We start from the raw sequence: 15,807 nt of genomic DNA, 5'->3' as shown, positions 1-15,807 counted from the left end.
CGGGCGTGTTAGTTCCAAGTTCTCTACACCTTTTGTTAATGCAGTCCCCAAGAAGCATTACACAATATTGAAAATGGATAGAATTTCAATATATAGCAAAACTCGCTGGGCAGTGCGGGAATTCAACTAGCGACGTCCCAACCGGCAGCAGAAAGCGCTGCGGGGCATCAAACACTTGGAAATCGGTCCCTATCGAGGTAAATGGTACAAAGTTTCTTCACACTTACTTCAGTACTTAAAGCTACAAATGATGTAAGAAACAACACTGTCAAAATTGAAACTGCAAACCTTATTTTTTTTATAGCAAAACTGAGTTTTACATTTTTTAATCATGTTTATTCTCCGCAGGTTTGTTTCTTCCATATACACAGTTTTATAAAAAAAACAAAACAATAAAGACATTTTTACAAACGGTAATGAACAAGACCTCAACGAAGTACAGCTCGAGCGAGTGCAAAGGACCTCTGAATAAGAGCTGAAGTATAACCCAACATGCATTCAAATGCAGAACATAGAGAAAATACTGCTCTAAAAAAATCTGAAACAGTTTTCTATTAAATTGCCAAGCCTCTAGATTGCAGCTGGCAAAGAATCATTCCCTACTCTCCAATATATTCGTGTGATGACAAACGGTGGCATTTGGAAAAAAAACTCTGGAGCAATAAGCAATAATCCAGAGAGGTTTCTCAACCTCATCTGTTGGCATGTGCCTGATGAGGGAAAAGTTTAGAAAATGACCTGTGATGTTGCTGGCTTTTGTAAGGCTTATTGCACATAAGCACTTCAGTCTGGCAAGCTTAACTATTAATCTGAGCAATGGCCTTGAGATTTATCTTGCACTCAGGTATATACAAATTTAAATAAAAATGGCACACAATTCTGCATTACTGAAATTATTACACACTTGATAAAGTATGGCAGGCTCAACTTACAGGTCAACTGCAAGGAATTCGGCAAGTGTGCATCTGTATGAAAACTGCATCCGATAATGGCGGGTAAGATAGAAATTTTGAAAAAAGCCTTGGGGGCATAGGTTGCACTTTAACGGGTTTTCACCGGCGTGTTTCGGTTATGCACTCAGATCTGAATTTCAAGCAAAGGCTTTTGGGGCAAAGCTTGGACAAATAAATGGCCTTTCACCAGTGTGTTTGGTTATGCCTAGTAAGATCTGAATTCCGAGCAAAAGCTAGTGGGCAAAGCTTGCATTTAAATGGCCTTTCCCCAGTGTGTGCTTGGCTATGCACTCTCAGATCTGAATTCCGAGCAAAAGCTTTTGGGCAAAGCTTGCAGTTAAATGGCTTTTCACCAGTGTGTGTTTGGTTATGCACTCTCAGATCTGAATTCCGAGCAAATGCTTTCGGGCAAAGCTTGCACTTAAATGGCCTTGCACCCGTGTGTGTTTGGTTATGCCTTCTCAGACTTGAATTCAGAGCAAAGGTTTGTGGGCAAAGCTGGCACTTAAATGGCTTTTCACCAGTGTGTGTTCGGTAATGCATTCTCAGATCTGGATTCCGAGCAAATGCTTTTGGGCAAAACTTGCACTTAAATGGCTTTTCACCAGTGTGTGTTTGATTATGGTCCCTCAGATGCGATTTCCGAGCAAAGGTTTTAGGGCAAAGCTTGCACCTATATGGTTTTTCGCCTGTGTGTGTTTGATTATGCCTGGTCAGTCGGTAGTTATGGGCAAAGGCTAGAGGACACAGTTTGCACTTGAACAACTTATCACTTTTGTGCTTTTGAGTGTTGCTTGGCACTTTGGACCTAGAGTCAGAGGACATGGAAGGATGATGGCCCTTGAATTGTTCATCACCATGGGCAACCAGGTGGCTCACGATTCCATGCTGATCTTTGGTGACATAGGTGCAGGAACAGCATCTGAATGAGATATCCTCAGTGACTTTCAATGGGCTGCTGGTTTCCCCCAATGGTGCAGCTCCATCACCTACAAAAAAAGCCTCATGTATCAGCACACACAAGAAATGCACAACCAAGATAGCCATTGTCTCATTAATGTAAAAACTTGCAGTCCAGACTATGGACAGCTAGATTTGGGAACAAACTGGGTAAATACATACTGAAAGTTTCACTACTGTATGCTGTTGGTTGCCCTTCCTTCAAAAAAAAGATAAGACTTGGATACTGAACAATTGTTTAATTTTTCGAGGCTTTTCAGTCAGATGGGCCACCTGCACTTCTCCCCCATATGTCATGGCCATGGAGGAAAAACCTGAAGAACATTGTATGTACACCTTAATTACAGGGTGTTCCCGAGCATTATGCAGTAGTAAAAAATGCTATATAAATAAGCCAATGAACACCATGCAGTGGAACTTATCCCAAAGGTTTGTTTAGGTGGTTCATTTATTATACTAAAATTTTGTGACTGTGGGTTTCCAAGATAAAATGCAAGAAAAAACAAAACTTGCTGTTGCCTACGTGCAGGAGGAAAACAGAATCAAACTGTCTGGTTTGGTACGAATGGTACCGAAACACCTCATACCTAAAACCAATCGACGTTGCCGATATCGCCATGTTGCAGAGCAGACTATGCATTATTTTCTCGACACGTGAGGCACTTGTAGCGGCCGCATTAAACCCGTGACTGAAGCACCTTTGGCAGCCTTTGCCGCGCTGCATACCCTCTCCCTCTTTTGCCCGTATTGTGAATACGCTCAAGTTCTCAAGATGGCCGTTCAAACAAAAACAAAAAAATGTCACTCTGCATGCTGGAAAACCCTTTATTTCTGCGGCCCTTATTTTTCGCGAATCGGTCACAGAGGACATAATTGCGGCCACTAAATTTCGCGAAATCCAGACACCTGCAGTGAAACTCTTGAAAGCTGAAAATTTTGCGTGCCCTTAAATTTCGCAAAATGTTTAATTTGCGAAAATTGGGGGCTCACAAACATTAAGGGTTTTACAGTATGTGCGCCAGAAGTTGTACTTTTTATGTGATCTGAAGCAAGTAAGAAAAATATGTGTCTGTTTGCAAACGCGCTTTAGCGCAAGAAAACAATGTGCTTCATTTGTGTGCATTGCCTAGATCCCAGCACAGGAATAAATGAAAAACAGACAAAAATCGGGGCGACAAATGTTGGAGTGAGATGAGAACACAATGAAAATAAATACAAAAACTGAGGAGGGGGCTAGGTAGATGGTCACATGATCTGTTATTACACGACCGCCCCATACCGGTGTGCAAAAAAAAAAAAGACGTCCCAGTGCAGCACATTTTTTTTTTAATTTCACCGACTACGCGCATCATTACGGAGGTGCACCACACTCTGTTTCAGGGCAATTCCAGTGCGAATTGATGTAAGATGCTACGAGATGATAAATACTATCGCAATCAGTAATAGCTGAAGCAGCCAGAGAGTGTGGCCTTTGACGCATGCTACGCAACCTTGAGGCCAGTAAAACTGTGGAGTGGAAAGGGGACTGCAAGAATGTGCACTTTCTGCGGTGTGCACACCCTCACAGCTTCTCTCCACATACGTTTCATCGGCCTCAAGTTAGTGCAGAATATATCAAAGGCAACACGCTCAAGCATTCATGCTCACACTCTTTACGATAGTAAAAGGTAGTGAGGAGTGTAATTAAGAGAAAGAGTAGCAAATATTCTCAATGAAACATATTTGCAAGAAACCGGAATACTCCCAAAGTATTTTAAATACAGTATCTTGAGAAGAGTATTTGAGATAGGCACAAGTCTGAGGGAACCGAACTAACCATACTGGTACAGATATATGCTGACACTTGCTGATACAAACCATACTCTTAGATATTTGTGCTGTAACCTCAAACTTGCTACACCCTTTGCAAAATGACTAGCATATACTACTCATATAAGATCCAAGTTAGAATATGCCTCATCTATGTGGTCTCCATGGCAGTCATACCTCACAAATCATCTAGAATCCGTTCAAAAGAGAGCCCAACGAACCCGCACAAATCCCTGGTAGTCAGCGGAAAGCTGAACAAGAAGTGCTGCTCTAGACTAAAACCGCCTATAGTGTATACCACGGATGGCCAGGCTGACCTGGCCTAAGAACCGCAAACAAAACCACGAAACTTCCAAGAATCGTAGGGGGGCAAATTTTTGTCCAGAATAATAAACGAAACTCAAACTACTTTCCATCTATCCGAGTCAAAAGCAGTCCAAATGTATGGAAGGTAGAAGTAGCACAAGACTACCAAACCACAACCTGCATTTCAATTTAAAACGCGTCCCATTTCCCTTTTTGGGGAAGCGCTCACATGACCAGGAGGGGGGGGGGGGGGGAGGGGGGGGGGGGAGCCACAAGCTGCACTTCAACATGCGAAGAGCTGCAACTTAGCCACCCCTGGTCTAGACACTGCTAATATCCTCTGTTAATGAAAGAAGTTAAAATGAGAAACGTACCCCAACTTGAGGACGGGATTGGTTCCATTTGAATTGCTGTCTGCAGTCAGGTTCCTAAGTAGGTCGGGACCATGAGATGACTAGGACCAAATGCAAAGAGAAGTGACATTAATTAGGTGAACACTCCCTCCAAGCACATCAAGCTAGCCAGATAACACAAACGAGACACACCCAGAACTTTGCTACTTCGAGATAGCAATGACAAATGGATGAGGAAACAGAATGCTTGCGTGCCTAGAAATGTGGAGAGCAAGTTCGTCTGCTTCTTAAGAAAGGGTTGCGGTGACGTCAGAACACCGAGCTTCGATTGACCCCGCTTGGAAGGATGGTGGATAGACCTCAAAGCAGCTAGCATTGAGGACAACCCCCTATCCCTCCATCAGAGCCAATCAGAACTCGGCATTCTTGAAGCAGTGTAACGCCTGTGCAAGAAGCAGACAAACTTGCACACCACATAGGCGGCAGCCTGCGTCGACCAACATGAACTTAGAAAGTATGCTAGCACAATGTTTTCTTCCTTTTTTTTTTTGCCACATTGCCAGTACAGTAAAAGTTCCATCAGTAAAGAGGTTAAGACTCGCAAAAGATAAAATCTGAGATAACTATGCCACAGGAATCCAACAGTTTTCCCCATATTTTTGATAATTTGTTTTGTAAACAGCACTTTAGTTTTGTGAATAAATTTGATTGAACAGTGGGATGCTCGGATCCACCCATTCAAGAAGGCTGCCGTGTCAGGAAACGCTTCTCTGCCCTCCACAAATATTTAAACGGTTTGCGACAAAGCAAAGCAATATGACATAAGCTTCCTAGCACCGAATCTAATGCTGAGAAAGACACACTTCTAATACCCGTGCCACACGGGCAACTCGAATGCCATTTACAACGAATGACGTTTCAGCGGCAGTACCCCAAGCGTGCATACACTCGCTGCACCGAGAAAATTGAGCGTGCACCAAAATGCAATCCCGTCATGCCTCGCTCCGTCGAGGAGAGGGGAACGGGCGACGAGTGTTCGTCTGCTACGATGTGTCGTTCGAATAGCGAAACCGAAAGAAAAAAGAAAGTAGATTTTCTGATAGAAATCGTGTCGTGCGGGCAACGGAATCAAACGCGAACTTGAATTATGAGCGTCTGCTATTCCATGGAGGAAGCAATTGACAACCCGTGCTTTATTTGCAAGTTTTCATTCGCTCTGTTCCAGTACAGACGTTGAAGTATATCGGTGTGTAAAGAAATGTTCAGAACAAACACATCAGCGGCCCCCGATATCTTTATAAACATCCGTATGCGGATGAAAAGTTTAACATTTGTTGACAAAGCTCCCCCAGCAGAAACCTGTGACTGCCCAATAAGCATCCGAGAAAGCTAAACATAGTGACTCTACCCAAGGCTCCGGCAACATAAGCATGTTTAACATTTACCTACGTCAGCTATCTTAAATAAAACTGAAAGAATAAACATAGGTATTTTGTTTGAGAAAGCTCTCGTTCTAGACGCCCTCACCAGGGCTAAAATCTGATCCCCCGGTAACTATGATTGAAATCGAAAGTCCCATGAAACGTTTTGCTGGATATTACAACAGACTAGTTTTAAGTCATACCCTTTCAGTAGCTCAGGCAAAATACCATACTCAAACGGATCAAGCTTCTGAGCGGACATCACCTTCAGTTTTCTTCAGTACAAACCCCAGCTGCTTTGTGGTCGGCTGGTTGTGGAAATTTACGCCGTCTGCAAATATCTCTACGACAGCCGAGTTGCTTGAAGCGACCGTTTATTGATAAACGTTGGTAGCGACTGCAATTTCGCATTTTATGTCGAACAGAAAGGTGCTAGTTTCGGTTTGAGGTCAGTACTCTTTGTACAACATAGATGGCGGCTAGCGTCAGTCTTCTGTACTCTGTGCATTTGGCAAGTTTGCTCGAGGTCAATTCTCCGTGCGACACTCCGCGAGTGCGATGCATTCTGAGAGAGAACTCGAACCGTGCCAGTGCATGTGAAACAAACTCGCTATAAGCCAACGTTACTAGATTACCCCAGTTGTGGCACACCCACCGAAGGGGGCACCCCCCCTCACTCACTTCAGTCTGCCTCCCGTTGTTCGAACCGCCATCTAGATTTTCATTTACGAACTGCGATTTCTATACACCGACATGCGGGCTTGACGTCACCGAGCTGCGGCGGCGCTGCGATCGCGCCGGAGCCGGGGGGGTGTGGGCAAAAGCGCGCACGTTTCGCATGGGCGTCATACCATTTCAGCATGCCGCGAAGCTGTGTTGCCGTTAATTGCACCGAAATGTACAAGAAAAGCAGCGGAGTGAGTTTCCACAAGTTCCTGGCAGACTCTGAAAGGCATAGAAGGCGGATAATATCTGTGGATCGAAAAAAATGGTCGCCTCGCGCGAACGACCGTTTGTGCGGCAAGCACTTTTTTGGAGGCAAGTGCGGCTTCCATTTCAATCCTCGTCCCGAGGCTTGCTTATGTGCAGGGAAACCGTCGTCTAATCGAGACGACCCGGATTTTGTTCCCATGGTGTTCGCGCACAAAGCATCGGCCAAGCGCTCGTCGGAGGCTCGCTACGCCCATGCTACACAGCAGAAGGGGATGGGCGACAGAACGGCAGTGTTGTAGGCGTTACCGAAAAAAAGTAACGAAATACGTTACTCGTTACTTGCAAATAAAAGGTACGCGTTACTGAGCTACGTTACCTCAAAATAAAAGGAACGCGTTACCGCTACCGATAAAAAGTAAAGCACGTTACTTCTGCGTTACTTTTTTTTTAAATTATGATTTAACACAATTTACGGTTTTGACGAAACGGGTTATATATCAAGAAACATTATGTTCATATAGAAACTGAACATAATTACTTTATCTCTTTTTACGGTTTCACCTAAATACTTACGAGAAAAGAAAAACGTGGCTTGACGCCTAAAACACGGAAAAAATTGAAGTGTAATTTCTTTAAGACTTTGGAAGTAGTTACGAGTAACGTAACTACGTTACTTGAAATAGTAACATAAGTACGTTACCCGTTACTCTGTCGAAAACGTAACGGGTGGGTTACTACGCTACTGAAAAAGTAACGCGTTACCAACAACGCCGTTACTTGTAACCTGTTACCGCCAAGACTGCAGAACGGACAAAGCGTTACTGCTTGTCATGCCTTGTAGTCATGAGGGTAGGAAAAATATCATACCTTGACTTTAAGACGCTGTGTGTATTTATTTAATTAATGAATACACTTCCGCAGACCCACAGTCTGCTGATCCCACCGGCAGTGGGGAAACCGACTCGAAGTAATCGTAGACCTCGAGAGACTTGTACGCTTGCACCGTGTCGGCCGTGAACTGGCTTGGCGAAAAAACTAAATAAACAACGATGTGAGCCGTCGACTTCCGTGGAAGCAACTTTACGTCGAAAGTCCAGCAGGCCTTGTTTACGGCGTACGGATCCTCGCAGGCAACGCCGTCCACGCACGGTTTGTTTCGATACCGCTGCCGTTCAGGCTCGGGCAGCGAGCTCAAATAGTCGGACATAGCATACGACATACGTTGTGAGAAAATATGACGCACAAATAAAGCTACAAGCCTCCCTACAACGTCAACAACGAGCGCACGCCACACCACGGAATGGCGAAAACACGGAGAGCCGGGCTGCTTTTGCCCACATAGCTACCGCGCATGCGCGGCCGTCCGGCCCTGTTGGTAAACAGAGCCGCTCCGCGTGTCGGTCTATAGAGTATGATGGAACGCCATCTAGACGCTGCGCTTCGAAACATACTACCGGGGAAAAATGAAATACTAACTGAGAAGCGCGTGGCTCGAGGTACAGGATGTGCTGCCTGGAAGTGAGCCTGGGGGGGAGGGTGTGTGGCCCACCCCGATGTGTACACGCCCCTCGCTCGGCGCTTCCCAAGCTGCGGCATTGCACCTCCTCTTAGTGCGCCGAAAGCTATCACCGCTACCTTTGCTCGCTCGACGCGTGCGGCGTGAGGAATCTCGCCGTTAGTAGCAACTAAAGTGCGTCGCACAAAGCAGCCGTCCGGCGCGTCGAACGACGAGAGGCGAGTCGTGGTGAGTGAGGGGGGGTTCTGCTCGTGCATGCAGCGCCTATGAGCAGTTCAGTGACTGAGCTAATGAACGCTGCTCTAAGCGCAGCTCATTTAGTGGCTCTAGAACACTGTAGCTCTAGGCAGTGGTGAAACTACTCAAAAACACCAAGAAGGAAAAAAAACGCGAAAAGCCGCCGTTGCAGTAGTCAAGCCACGGCCATGAGCGGGGCCTTGCGAAGTTGATTTCAAAGACATCCTCTAACGCTCCTATCGATTCAGTCTTGAGACAGTACCTGTTTGTTGAGTAAGTCGAGAAGTCTCCGAACGTGAAACCGAAATCGCTGACTTCACTTTCACGAGCGGACCGCCGCGACCGCTGCCATCTCTTGTAGAAACCTGCGGTGTTGCGGATCAATGAACACAGCTGAAGTTGAAGCCTCTGAATTGGGCGGCAGCTGGCGCCACCGGGTTAGTATGAACGAATGAATGCATAAATCGAAGTTGGCATAAATCAAGTACCATAAATAAATTCGCGCTAAACGCTTTCTACACTCGTCTCCTATGCAGAAATCAACGCTACTAATTATAGACCCCTTTTCGGTTGTCAAACTCTGGCGTGGCATGTGCATCGTACTGGTCAGTGCACGGCTGGCACGGCTCTGGCACTGGTGTGCGGTCGTGTCCTTGCGGTTGTACTGGTTGTACTGCACTGGCTAAATTTCTCATCTACAACTGGGAGACTCGTAGCCCGTTGAGGCGTACGGCGAGCTTTTGTGTACGCCAAGGACTTGGCTGTGGAATTGTTTTCCTGTGTACATAGAAAAGCTGAAACTTTGCAAGGGTTGTCCCGTGGAGCCGTGGAGCACCGAGCGGCCGTGCACCGAGCGGCCGTGCACACGGGAAGCGGCAATGAACGTCCAATAAGGCAAACCGAAACCGGGCAAACCTAGGGTGCCCGGTTTCGGTTTGCCCCGCAACGCCCTCCGCAGCCCGCTACGATACCCGGAACTCTACAGTCAAGGCTATCGGCCCGCATGCGCAGCAGCGCCTTCTTCGTTGCGGAGGGCTTAGCGGAGGGGGAAACGCGGTCTACGAAAACTCTCTACCAATGGAGCCAACGAAGCGCCACAATATGGCGCCCGAGGTAATGGCGCCATTCTGGAGTCAAGCCGGCCAAGCACTGCGGGAAGCGGGGAAGCCACGGTCGGTTTTTGCAGGGAACACGAAGGCGCAGACGCGAGACGGCGTGCTGTGGCGTGCTGCGGCGCGCTGCGTAGAAACAGTGCGGCGTGCGGCGACTGGCCGCGCATGCGCCGTCATCGTTCTCCCGTCGTTTCCCGTTTTTCTCTCGATTGCAAAAATCGCACCCGCGGGTCGCGGGTGAAGTGGAGTCGAGTCGCTGTTGCCGGGACGCATTGAGCCCGCTGCGTGCCCAACTTTTGAAGGACCTTTCCCCTCGAGCGATCGCAAGACGCAAAAGAACGCAGGCCTGCTTATTTCACCCTTCTGTTTGATCGAAGAGCAGATGCCGCCGCCTGTGACCTTTTTTTATGTAGACTGAGCAGTGCTTTACCTTCGTGTGCCTCAATTATATGCGAATCTGAGGAATATGTCGAGCACCTGCACTTTCATGCTAAATTAGTGTACAACTTGTTTTTCTTTTTTATCCAAAGTTTTAGCTATTTCGCAAATTCGAGACGTTTGAATTGGGAGCTCTTGGAGACCAGAAGTTTCGCATATGCTTTCAAGCTGAGCTAAATTTTGAATTCGCTTGGATTGCAAACATCAGGTGCTTGCGAATAAATGTAAAACGGTGCTCCAAATTTTGGGAGACGCCGCAAGGTGCGAACTGCCTAATATAGACAAAGTTCACCGACGTTCCACTTTCAATGCGGATACATCTTTGAAAATGCAGTCCAATTCGTTGCAGGTACCAGAACGATGCAGAGATTGACTGTTCTCCTATTGACCGATATATTCCGGCCTGAAAACCGGGCGATATAGCTCTGTCAACTTTCAGTTTGTGAAAGTAGACTTTCACTCTTTTTTTCTTCTATTTTGAACATATTAAACTATTTTACCGCCACCGACATGGTCCCTTGAAGAAATTGTGAACAAGCACAGCACCAACAGTCTCTGGAACATGTTTATTCGCGCAACTGCCAACACCAATATTTTGGGGTATTGTAAAAGGGCAGACAATGATTAAAAAAAAGAAAACATCCATAGTACCAAAAATAGCCATTTCCCATATGAAAAAGCCAGACGAGGCGGTGTCTCTCATCGTGTCTCGCCGTCGGAATCCGGTAGAAGCTCTTGCCGCTGTCCGCTCGATTTGTGCGCTTCGTCACACTACAGCCTGTCATTTTCATGAAGCTTTTTCTACACGCATGCAAAATTCATTGCAGTAAACGACGCAGCGGCTGACAAAAACGCCGTCCCCTTGCTTTCGAACGAGAGCTCGCCGACTCGCCAAGATGGCCAGATGTGCCAGTCGCATATCGCGGATCATTCCGCAAGAGCCGCAGACGCGATCGTCGTCTGTGTCGTCTGCTTCACATACCCTGGTAACGGATGTCCTAAAACATCGCTCGCGTTATAATAAAACAGGATTGTACTGTTCCCAGTTGACGCACATAATGTTCAATGACGTAGGAAGCTTTCAGTTCATTCGATTTTAGTCTAGGATCTGTATTTTGCGAACGCAAAGCGGAAAATATGTTCCTCGAAACTCGGCACTCTGGAAGGCCGTTTTCCTGCACGAAGGTCGGATCCAGTTCTGCCCACGTGACCACTCCTCCGCCAATACAGAGATGGTGGCAAAAGGGAAAGGAATGCGATACTCTGGCTCTGCAAGCAGAGCCTATACAGTTACTCTAGGCAAACCGCGACATGCGCGCCACATGGTGAGCGGAAACTGAAAGGGACCACATCTTGCGGCGGTTCGCGGCGGAGTTTGACAACTGGAAAGTTATATGCTGGAAAGTGATCTAGTAACCAGTTTTGGGTAGCATCATGATACTGTACCTTGTTACTCTTTTTGATAACTTTTAACTGTAACTCGATAATTTTTTTTTTAAGTAACGATAACTTATAGTTTTTTGAAACAGCAACTAAAAAATTTCTTCAAAGATACCGATACCTTTTGCGAAAAAATGACCCTATTTTGTGAACACTCCAGCGGGTTTGACCATGTTGCGGAGGTTGGGCCGCACATTAGACGCGACAAGATCAAACAAAAACTCAAAACTTTTTTTGTTGGAGCAAAGTGCTGGCGCAGAGGGCAGACGTTTTCTACTTCTATTTTTACTCACTCTGCCCAAAATGGGTGCAGATCAACTTAAAGCACAGTATGATGCCTGCATATATGGCACGATTTCAACCTTTGTTTTTCTGGTGTGACCCATTTGCTTGAAGACGAGATCATAAAGCATGCGCAGACATCCATGTGTCTTTGTCGAGAACCGACACCTATAGTTGTTCAAGATGTGAATGCAAGGAACGTACGAATGCCCTTAATCTCACATCTCAAATTTTAAAAAATTTGGAAGAGGAAAATATTACATTTTGGATGTGGGAAAGAGAAAATATAATCAAAAGCATAACCAAACCACATGTCTTCCTCAAGGAGCTGCAGCACTACATTCGGAACCTCCAGAGAGATGCAATCCAACTCGCCAAAACCAAAGTAGCTCAGAAGCGCTTTGTGCTTCATTCCAATTTCGCTGAGAATTGGAGAGTTGCGCAAACCAACGAAATTCAAGATTAACATTGGCACAAACACTTGATCTCAATTTTCACGTGCGTCACATCAACTGCTAAGGGCCCCAGAGCTTTGGCTTCGTGTCTAAAGATCTCTGTCCATGACACACTACACGCTCTGCTGGCAATTCGAGTGATTGAAGACTGGTTAGAAGACAATGTTCCTCTTTTTTCAAGCATCCCCTCTACACGTCTGATGGAGAAGCATCCCACATTAAGAACAGCTACCTGCTCTTTGAATTTGCGCAAGGCGGCTCCGACAAAGCAAAATGGCTATTCTCGGCACTCGGCCACGGCAAGAGCTCACGTGACGGAGTTGGCGACCTTCTGAAGCACCTTGCCACAGTACACAATTTTCGTGCGCAGGACGGCTCCGTGATACGGACGTCAAAGGACTTCGTTCAAAAATTAAAACAATGACAAGAAACATTGCTTTTCGACTTACCTGAGAAAGAAATCAATACATTCAAGAAGCACAACAAAGAACGGGCCTCCATAGGTGCTCGCAAATGAATACGCTCCTCACATGTGTAGTATTGTATTGAGCTCGGTGCGACAGTGGATAAACTACAAGTCGACAGAGACATTGACCAATTTCGCTGCCTTCTGTGCATATTGCATGGCTTGTGAACTGCACAGCAACATATTGTTATACAAGTGTGTCCTGAATATAATACATATGCCTTAATTAATAAAAGTGACTTTTTATCCCAAACCGATGTTTGTGTTCTGTAAAAATTGTCTTCGCTTCATGTGAATTCGGTCCGTTTTCCCTGCTTCTCTTCTGTAAAGTGCTTTGCCCTCTTAAAGAGAGGCATATGATATTACATAATTTTGATATACACACTGCCGATAAAGAACAGGCACTTGCATGGTCATTTGATTGCACGCGAAGAGACGCATCATGATTGGCGGCCCGTATCGCGTGCTTTGGGGCGTAACAGAGACTGACCATTAGCGGGAGGGGGCCAGGTGTGCTGTATGTGCCTTACAAGCTGTGTATACCACAAACAGATATATGACTCCGGTCTGGCTACATGAAGAGGTCGTTCCGTTTTCTCCACCCTTTGTGCCCTGGCTTTACACAAGAGGTAGTGGAACAGCCGCTGCACCGGGCGCTAAAATCGGACTGAGGAATGTCAGCTGCCATAAATGCAAAATTCGGAAAATACGATGTGTAGCCCAGCATGAGTGTTCCCAGTCAAAGTAAACTTACCTGCTGCCTTTTAATGCAAAACACAAGTAGTAGTATATTCTTTGCAGCGAAGCCCACCTGCAGAAACTGCGTTTGGCCGTTCTGAGAGATGGGTGCGATTTCGATCACTTCCAGAGAAGATAGAACGAAAAAAGGTGGAAATTGCATCCAGCCAATTGAAGGTTAATATGATCAGAAGCTCAAAAAAAAAAGTCAAACAATATTAAAAAAAATTTTTTTTTTTTTTCATAAAGCGGGTTTAAATTATTGGCGACTCTTATTTTTGACAATATTCCAGATTTAATATAAAATATTCTGTGAAAATAAAGTAAAACAAACGTATGCCCCTCAATAGACCATGTATAGGACTACACCCACATGGTACAGTATTTGGTAAGTGACAAATGTAATAACTCATTAATGAGATACAAGGCTCTAAATATACCACCGGATTCTCAAAGATACGATGTTTGGCAATTTTTTACATCAGTCAAAAAATGCCAAACATTGTCTCTCTATTGATTGATTGTATTGTCCCTCAAACTAAAAAGTAGACAACATGGTATACAAGCACACAAATATTACTGCCAGTTTTGTATGCTTTCCGTATTCATACCAGCGTACAGAACGGGGTAGAAAAATCACGAAGTAAAATACAGATTTGCACACTGCTTCACTTTATATTTTTTGTAAATGAAATATATTTTTTTTAATTTTGAGAGGCAGTTGTTTTTCACGAACATGGGGCAATTACATATATTTTTCTTTTTTTAAAGCGTAAGGCCCACCACAACAACTGTTTTCGATTTCAAATGAAACCACCCATCTAGCATTTATAACATGGATACAACAGCCAAGAACAAGAGCACGAAGCAATAAAATACCGGAAGAACTAAAACAACAGAGAGAGTGATGTCTCAAAGCAGATCTAATATCCTGAGAGCCAGTGTCGTGAAGGAACAAGAATGAGTGCAGGCATGTTAGCTCCAAGTTCTCCATACTTTTAGTCAATGTAGTCCTCAAGAGGCATTACACAATATCAAATTACAGAAAACCTGCTTGGCAGTGCAGGAATTCAACTCTCAATGCCCCAATCGGCAGCAGAAAGCACCGCAGGGTGCATCATGCGTTCGGAAACCGATCCCCCGTGAAAGTAAATGCTACAAAGAGGCCTTCCCAAGGCACAGGACATCAAGACAAAATATCTCGGAAAAGGTTTCTTCACATTTACTTCAGTACTCAAAGCTACAAACGATGAAAGAAACAAGAGCGTCAGAATTGAAACAGCCAACCCTTTATTTTTTTTTTTTACAGCAAAACTGAATTTGACTTTTTTTTTAATCATGTTTACTTTCTTGCAGGTTTGTATTTTCCACATAAACAGGAGTTCTATCAAAAGAAATTTTTACAAACATAATGAACCACACCCCAAAAGAGTACACCTCGAGAGAGTGCAAAGTAACTTGGAACAAGAGCTAAAGCACGACCCAATGTGCATTCAGATGCAGAACGTAGAGAGTATACTACTTTAAGAAACGTAAGTCTCCCGTTACATTGCCCAGCCCCTAGATTGCAGCTGGCAAGGAATCATTCCCTACTCCCCAATACATTTGCGTGATGACAGACGGTGGCATTTGGACAAAAGACTCGGAAGCAATATGCCAGACAGTCTGGCTATATGTGTACAATGTCTGCAGCCCACCACGCCGGAATTCAAAATGCACCTTCTCAGATATTGCAGGCATCTGAAACGGTTATTTGCTGCCAATGTTTTTATGAGAATGCCCCTAGGGTTTGTCAACCTCATCTGTCGGCATGTGCCTGATGAGGGAAGACCGTTTAGAAATTGACATAAGACACTGTCGGCTTTTGTAAGGCTTATTGAGAATAAGCACTTCCGTCTGGCGAGCTTAACTTAACTAATTATTGGGAGCAACGGCCTTGTGATTAATCTCGCACTAAGGTATATGTACATTTAAATGAAAATGGCATACAATTCTGCATGAGTGAAATTATTACATAAATTATAAAGCATGGCATGCTCAACTTACATGTCAACAGCAAGGCACTCAGCATGTGTGCCTGAGTAAAATTTTCTAACACGGTTCGATAATGGCAGTTCAGACTGGAATTATAAAAAAGGCTTTAAAGCACGGCTTGCACGAATGGTTTTTCCACAGTGTGTGTTCGACTACGGCAGGTCAGATAGAAATTTGGAGAAAAGGCTTGGAGCAAAGCGTGCGCAAAAACACCTTTTCACCAGCGTGTGTTTTGTTATGGCTTCTCAGACCTGAAATTAGAGCAAAGGCTTTTGGGCAAATCTTTCACTTAAATGGCTTTTCACAAGTGTGTTTGGTTATGCCTTCTAAGGTCAGAATTCCGACCAAAGGCTT

General features: G+C 45.0%; 1 pseudogene; it reads right to left on the bottom strand.

The window, feature by feature from the left end:
* Positions 1-1,121: 1,121 nt before the first annotated feature.
* On the bottom strand, positions 1,122-8,852 carry LOC120836146 (annotated as a pseudogene).
* Positions 8,853-15,807: the final 6,955 nt, after the last annotated feature.

This window comes from Ixodes scapularis, unplaced genomic scaffold (assembly GCF_016920785.2).
Source record: "Ixodes scapularis isolate PalLabHiFi unplaced genomic scaffold, ASM1692078v2 PGA_scaffold6__148_contigs__length_123643588, whole genome shotgun sequence".
Lineage (NCBI taxonomy): Eukaryota > Metazoa > Arthropoda > Arachnida > Ixodida > Ixodidae > Ixodes > Ixodes scapularis.
This window is presented reverse-complemented; position numbering and strand designations above follow the sequence as displayed.